The sequence below is a fragment of the Chroicocephalus ridibundus genome, chromosome 2 (genome assembly GCF_963924245.1).
Source record: "Chroicocephalus ridibundus chromosome 2, bChrRid1.1, whole genome shotgun sequence".
NCBI classification, from domain to species: Eukaryota; Metazoa; Chordata; class Aves; order Charadriiformes; family Laridae; genus Chroicocephalus; species Chroicocephalus ridibundus.
The window spans coordinates 87,311,801-87,319,505 of NC_086285.1; the positions used below are offsets into that span (position 1 = coordinate 87,311,801).

General features: G+C 39.5%; 1 pseudogene; it reads left to right on the forward strand.

Annotated features, from left to right (window-relative positions):
• Positions 1-490: 490 nt before the first annotated feature.
• On the forward strand, positions 491-1,622 carry LOC134510863 (uncharacterized; annotated as a pseudogene).
• Positions 1,623-7,705: the final 6,083 nt, after the last annotated feature.

Sequence of the window (7,705 nt, forward strand, 5' to 3'; positions counted from 1 at the left end):
GTCGGGCCTGTGGTGGTGACTATACTCTTGCTACGCTCCATAATACTGCTTCTCTTTTTCTGTCTTTACCCTATCACTTGTCTCAGTGACTTTTGCTGGGGAATAACAATAAACCTGCAATACGTTGGACTGGAACATAACATCTTGACTGGCATCACGGACAGGATTTTTTATTCCTTGGTGTGAAAGTGTTGCTTTATACTATTTGCTTTTGCTATTTGCTTTTGCACGTATTGGAGAGACGCTTGTGTGCGTACGTGTGTGCCTCTTGGGGATGTAAGTGGGTGGGAATCTGTGTGGCCTCTCTGAGGTGACTGCCCCCAGTTTTTAGTAAAAGTGTTGCACTTTTTGCCCATTTTACTTTTAGTCTGTTTTACGTGCATACCCCTCAGGGACTGGGTGGGACTTTGTGTAGAATTGATACTTACTTACATGCTATTTCCCGGAGGCGATCTCCACCCCTCCCCCCCTCCATTGTTGAAAATGAGCAATGATTACACATTCGGAAGGCAGGGATGTGCTGTGTAACCTTTTAGAGAAACACGATGCATGTCCCTCCGTAACAGGTAATGACTGGGCACAAGAAAATCGGCATAGTCTGCAGAGTGTTACCGACTGAATTAGCACCTTGCAAAAGGACCCTAAACTTTGGCCCGGACGAGGGAAATCTATAATATGTGCTGTTTTAGGCGCCAGTCTGGTAGCGGCTGTAGAAGCCCAAGACCAGCAACACAGTGCCAAATCCCAAATTATACAATCTTTACAAACTTCTCTACAAACTCTTGTCCAATCCCTGCAAGGAGAAGTGAAGGATTTAAAGAGACAATTAGCTCAGGAGAGAGCTCAGGCAGACTATCTACAATCACAATCTGCCCTTAAAGAACAGCTCCTCACCAACGACAGGAGAGTTGTGACAGCCACCCCCCTCCGCTAAGGCAGAAACAATATACCCCTTTGAAGAGCTAGAAGAAGCAAGAATGAGATTAGACAAATTAGAGATGCCTCCTTGCTCGCTCCGACCTTTGATCAAAATGCAATACACATACGACGATGATCAAGACGACTCCCCCCAAATTATTACTAAGGAAGTGCCATACACTGCTACAGAACTAGCTAAATTAAAAAAGGAGTTTGGTCGTACCCCTAGGGAGTCAGAAACGGAACATGTGCGGAGGGTGTCATTGTCGGGTGGGGATCAGATGCTATTAAGTGAAAAAGAAGCTGAAGGGTATTGGGGGCCCAGAGTGTTTTTAACGACTGGCGATCACCATGCCCTTTGGTCCCTAGCTCAGAGGGCAGCCTATTGGGCTGGAGGTCTCAATCCCTTAGAACAGGGAGATCCTGTCGCTATCACGGAATCAGTTGATCAATCAGTGAAAAATGTGCAAAAAGCAGCATGCTTACAAATGATGCACGACCGGGAGCTCAACCCCCAACAAGAATCCCCTGTGATGATGCCGGTTGACCCTGAATGGATGACTACCTCAATAAGGGGTCTCCCTGAACCTATTGGCATACAATTACAGGGTACAATTAAAGCAGTGTCCCAAAGTGAAAGGGTCACGGCTGCACTAGAAGGGTTGGTAACCCCTAATCTCAAACCGCAAAATTTGAGTGTTTAAGATTATAGTCTTCACTTCATAATTATGGTCAGAGAGCTTTAAAATATAAATGACTGAAGATTTCACAGTCTTGTTCTGATGTGAATTTTGGCCATCTTTTGTAATGTGTTCGTTCTATATCACTGTAACAAAAGTGGTGTAATTGTAAAAGAATCAAATATTTCTTGTCATAACAGTTGAACTTGTCAGTACCCAAATGTTTTAATGCAACTACTTTGTGTAAATGAGCACAGAGCACACATAAAACATCAATTACATAGCAAATTGCACTGCAGTTAAGGAGAAAAACAGAAAAAAAACCAACAAAACCAACATCAGTTATGACAAAAGCTGGTAAAAAAAAAAAGAAATCTGCACATGTGAAAAATGAAAAATCTAAATTTTTCCACAGGATTTATCTTATGCTTTTATTTTATTTCCACTTCATGTTAGTATCCTTGCCTCATTCCTTTTACTTTTACTTTCAAGTACAGCACAACACTTAAGGAGAAACTACCATTTGTCATCACTAATCCACTTTCAGCCTTCCTTCTCAAAGGCACGTTTCTCCCTTCCTGCTCTTAAAAAAATATCAAGATTTGGAAAAAAGGCAAAATGAAGCACAGACTGTCCATTGTGATTTATTAAGTAGCAAAAAGGAAGGGAAAAATTATTTGTCTCAGCTGATTAAATGGATCTTATATAAATCTTCAAATCTAAATTTCAAATTTCCCAAAGACAGACTATAACATTAAAAACTGTTCTTCCTCCACCAAAATAAACTACATGCATGAAAATGCTAGGTTGAAAGTTTTTGCACACAACTATAATATTGCTTACATTGTTTGAATTACTGTATCAAACACGACTGCTCCATGATGTAGGTCAAAATGATACTGTATTTCATACAGCCAATTAAAATATAGGTTTAAAATGTGTTTAATAATTAATTTTTGGAATCTCCCTCAGACTTCTCATTTTCCAAAAATATCCCCTTCTGATAAGAAATGTGATTGTATTTTTTCCTTCTTAGTTAATTTTGAAACTAAAGTCCCTGTAGCAAGTAACACAATATGCCTACTACAGTATGTAATGTATTCTCACATTCCCCTAGAGTAACATAGTGTGGTTGAGGTTGGAAGGGACCTCCGGAGATCATCTAATCCAATCCTGCTATTGAGAGGATGATCATCTAGAGCAGGTTGCCTAGCACCTAGCATTCAAAGCCACTTGGGCTTTGAATATTTCCAAGGATGGAGATTTCAAAACCTCCTGAGCAAGCTGTGCTGGCGTTTGACCAGGGTTTGGGTGTTGGGTTTTTTTTTTCCTTATGTTTAAATAGAATTTCCTGTATTTCAGTGTGTGCCCATTGCCTCTTGTCCTGTCATTGGGCAGCACTGAGAAGACCATGTCTCTGTCTTTGTACAATTTATAAGATTCCCCCTGAGCCTTCTCCAGGCTAAACAGACATACCTTTCACAACTTCTCATTGTACTTCAGTCTATTTATCTCCTTCACCGGACTCATTCCAGTAAGTCCATGTGTCTCTTTTACTGGAGAACTTGTATCTAAATCCAGCACTTTAGGTGTGGCCTCACCAGTGCAAGTAGAGAGGATCACCTCCCTTGATGTGCTGGCAATGCTCTTACAAATGTAGCCCAGGAGGAGGTTGACCACCTTTCCTGCAGAAGCACGGCTTCTTGTATGTGAGGATCACCATGTCCTTGCGTGTGACCGTCTCACAGTCACTGCAGCTGAGGCTGCCCCTGACCTTCCCATCTCTAACCAGTCTTTCCTTGTTTGTATGGATCAGAAGATTATCTCCTTAATCACCTGTGTCAGGAAGTTATCATTAGTGAACTCCAGAAATCTCATGGATTGATGGGTGCTCTGCATGCTTGACCTTCCAACAGGTATCAGAGTTATTCATGTTCCCCATGAGGTCCAGGGCCTGCAAATGAGGTGTCTTCAAGTTGTCTAAAGAAGGCTTCATCTGTGTCTTGTATCAAGTAGCCTGCAGAAAAACCCCACCACAACACCACCCACATTAGTTCTCCCCCTAATCTTGTCTAAGCAGCCCTCTGCTGATTCATCACCTGCCCCTAGGCACAGCTCCCTGCATTCTTGCTGCTCTCTCACATAAAGGGCAACTCCTCCTTGCCTTCCCAGCCTGCCCTTCCCAGTTACCATGCTTGCAGTACTCCAGTAGTGTGAACTATCCTATCAAGTCTTTGAGATCCCAGTAAGATCTCAGCCCTGTAACTGCACACAGACTTCTAATTTCTCCTTTTTCTTCCCCTATACTGCATGCGTGAGTTTACAGGCACTTCAGAGAGGCACGCAATCATGCTGGTTTCCCAGAATGAGAGTTTTATCCATAATACTGTCCTGTGGGCACTTCCCTATATATATATGCATATGTTTAACATGGGCTTCCTTCAGTCTTATTTTAGTAATTATGAGGTGACACTTGTCCATACCACCCAATACACTTCTTTTTGCCAACCTAGTCTACCACTTTCTCAATTGACTGTGGGTTGTCATCTCCCTCCCCTGTCATTTCCAGTTTAAAGCTCTCCTCAGTTGCCCTGTTGACAAAGATGTTTTAGCTCCACATCATCAGGTGGATCCTGTTTCTTTCAAGCAATCTTCCATCCTCAAAAAAGTCCCCATGGTCATAAAAACTAAATTCCTGTTATTTACACCAGGCCTTGATATGCATGATCCATCCACTCTGCCTCAAGCATTTCCCCAGTACCAACAGGACTGAAAATACACCACCTGTGTCTCCATGCACTTGGCCATGATCCCAAAACCATGTAGGCACTCTTGGTATGCTCCAGGTCTCCTGTGGCCACATCATTGGTATCCAGATGAAAAAGTAGCCGGGGTTAATAGTTAACTGGTCAGGATGACAAAGCTTCTCTGTTAGTGCTGTCACATCTGTTAGTCTCCTTTTTTTTTTTTTTGACTTAAAATTCTTTTTCAAAGAGTCCCCTCTTTGAAAATACTCCATACTCCAAGTCATATACACATAGAATAAATTATTTACATTGTTAAACACATACTTAACTGCAGGGCCTGAATAAAAACAGTGTTTATAACTGCTATTTTATATGTTGCATAAGCTGAATAAGGTCTTAAGCCACCAAAGAAAAGGAGAGGATGACAATTATCTCAACTCCAAAAAAAATGATATGGGTTAACAGTAGATCAGACTTGCCTGAGAGGAACTTCTCTTTATAAAAACAGTGACATCTGATAGAATGCTAACTGCAAGGCATTCTTCCAGATAACTAAAAAGATGACCAATTTTAACAAGTCCATTGTGAGTGTTTTTCCTATATAGTGAACGTTCCTAGTAGTTGACACAATTAGAAAATTTTCAGCATATGAGTTCTGACATGCAAAATAATTCTCTTGCATCTCTACACAGAATCTTTTTTTTCTCTCTTAAATCAATAACACTAAAGCAACTATGTGATAGTGGAGAGACCAAAGGTATGTGCGGTTGATGAAGCCTAACTAGGTGCTTACACACTCATAGAATAAAATATCAGAGGCCTTTAAAAGTTGCCTGTATTACTGGGCAGGCTCACACATTTTCTAGTTTCCAGGTGAGACTAATGATGTCTAATTACTAAAGAAACATGCTAGGCAATCTGGAAGAAAAGTAAAAACTCCCAATATAAATGCTGCTGTCTAAGAAGAGAAGACGTACCAGAAAGAAAAAGTTTTCTGTGTTTGCTCTTATTGAGCTTTTCCTTATGAACAGGGGGGAATAGGAGATGAAGTGGTGGCAGGAGAGGTTATCTAAGAAATCAATAAAAAGAAAGGAAACAAACTGCTAAGACCAGGTGGTAATCACCTAGGGATCTAAAAAATGAAATTGCTAAACTACTTACCTCTTCCTTGAAACAGCTTTCATAGTGAAGGAGTGGAAAATAGCCAAAGAGATTCCGGAAAGTATAGGTTTCTAAGCCTGACATTCACAGTGTAATCATAGTAAAAGGCATAAATAAAGTACAGAAGTCTGATCAGCTGACTAAATATGATATACTAGGGAAGAGATCACGTGTTTTTTTTAAAAGGAAAATCATGTGTCACAGGATCAATGGATTTCTCTGAAAATTTCAGCAAGACAATGAATAATGGAGATCAAAATAACTGAGGCAGCCTGAATTTATAAAACGTTTTAGTTGAAAGCTTTCACTCAGGGTTCTTTAGGAGATAATGTACCTATGACATAGGAAGAACTGATCTTGCATGGATAAATAATTGTTGAAGAGACGGAAAGTGGGAGTAAGCTATCTGTTTTCACAATGGAGGTGGTCAACAGTGGGGTTATGTGGGGATTTGTGCTAGGATCAGGAGAAGAATGAGATCACAATATTTGCTGATAATACAAAGTAGTTGAGAACATCAAAAATAAAAGACATCTGTGAAGAACTGCAGAGGACTTCTGCAGGATTCAGTAGAAGACTATACAACATCAATAAACGTGAAGGCAATGCTGAAATGCTGAACTACCCCTTGAGATTCAGGGAGAAGACTTTAAAGTTACAACAGATAAAGAAACATCAATTCAGAGTCCAGCAGCAGTCTCAGAAGCAAATCAGTATTTAGGGGTAATTAGGAAGGAACTTTGTAAGAGATAGAACATCATTACAGACTTCCTTAATTTCCTGGTGGAAACCACCCTTAAACTGTGTGCAGTTCCAATATTTTCTCCCTTATCTTCAAAAGGATGTAGCAGAGTGGATAAAGCTTAGTGAAGAGTGAAAAAAGGCGGCCAAACGTGGAACAGATTCTGTACAACCAACAGTGAATTCATAGAGGCCTCTTTAGCATTGAAAAAACAGATGACTGCGATTTACATTCAGACACCATAGTTTAATTGCTTCTCACATAATTTACTCAACTGTATCCTAATGTCACTGCCAAATATTTAAATACAGCTTGTTGCCCTTGACATCTCTGGCCAGATTTAATTCTATCAGGGCTTTAGCTTTCCTTACCTGATGTCCAAAGCCAATAATTCTTGCTTTATTTTAAGGGAAAAAAACCATGAAGAAATCCTGTTATACTCCATGCAACATAACAATAAAAATAATTAAAAAAAAATTAAATTCAGCAACAAGGTTCATTCTAGTAACAACTGTCACAAAAATGCATCTGCCTTTCCCTCAGTTTAAAAAATCTTACTTAGAAGCAGTTGTTTGCAGTTTAAGAGAAAAATCAGAAACATGGGGAAAATGAAACCAGTCCCTCGCTTCATGTACACTATATCAGGAATTAATAGCAGAACTGCAGCAATTGAACCACTAGCAGAAATGTGTCTTAGATTTATCTAAAGAAGATGTCCTTAATCTTTCTAAATACAACAGACATCAGCACAACAAAATAACAAATGGTCACTGTGGCTGTCACCAATAGAATCAGCCTGGTGATCCACACATCAAGCAGGAGAGCAGTTAATGAGAAAGGTAGTGTACTAAATTATTTCCACATCCAGATAATGCAAAGCCATCTTCTAAATAAGCATAATAAAAAAGTGGAAATTTCTCTGCAAACATGGAAATGTTTATGTTCATTGGACTCAAATGTAATGTGATTAAACAGCCACAAAATAAGCATAAAGAAAACATTACTAACATCAGAAAAAACACTTCAAATACTGAGAAGTGATGTATAGCATAAGGGCTATAACGAGCAGAATTACTTTCTATCACTTCAGTTTTAAAATTAGAGTCTATAACTATCTTCAAGCTATTTTATTTTTCTGAGACAGACATAATTAAAAAGTAGCCACTCAACACTGGAAAATATGATCAAGGAATTAAAAGAAGACACATGCAGATAATACACAAAATGCTACAGTAAGAAAAATGATATAGTAAACTGATTATAAGGTCAGTGTCATAGGAAATACATCTCCATTTGTCTTCAACCCACCTTTGAAAAGTCAACCCCCATCCTATCTTTCTGAGCATCTACAAAGTAACCTTTACACACCGTGAAATCAAATCAGTTTTTCATCAGTATGGCTATGGACTACTCAGAATATCTTCTGCAGCAAAGGAGAAACTGTCAAGTAATGGAAA